This window comes from Rhinopithecus bieti, unplaced genomic scaffold (assembly GCF_001698545.2).
Source record: "Rhinopithecus bieti isolate Rb0 unplaced genomic scaffold, ASM169854v2 scaffold_13400, whole genome shotgun sequence".
Taxonomy (NCBI): Eukaryota; Metazoa; Chordata; class Mammalia; order Primates; family Cercopithecidae; genus Rhinopithecus; species Rhinopithecus bieti.
The window spans coordinates 3,119,034-3,119,436 of record NW_016807991.1 but is presented as its reverse complement, the minus strand read 5'-3'; positions in this window follow the sequence as shown (position 1 = coordinate 3,119,436).

Below are 403 nucleotides of genomic sequence, written 5' to 3'. Positions count from 1 at the left end.
GGCAGGCGAATCATTTGAGGTCAGGAGTTCAAGCCAGCCTGGCCAACAGGGTGAAACCCCGTCTCTAATAGAAACACAAAAAACACAAAAAGATTAGCTGGGCGTGGTGGTACATGCCTGTAATCCCAGCTACCGGGGGAGGCTGAGGCAGGAGAATCAGGAGACACAGGTTTCAGTGAGCCGAGATTGCACCACTGCACTCCAGCCTGAGCAACAGAATGAGCCTCCATCTCAAAATAAATAAATAAAATTAAAAAAAAAAAGTGATTGCCAATTGAAAATATAAAATTGTTGGCCAGGCGCGGTGGCTCAAGCCTGTAATCCCAGCACTTTGGGAGGCCAAGACGGGTGGATTACAAGGTCAGGAGATTGAGACCACCCTGGCTAACATGGTGAAACCCCG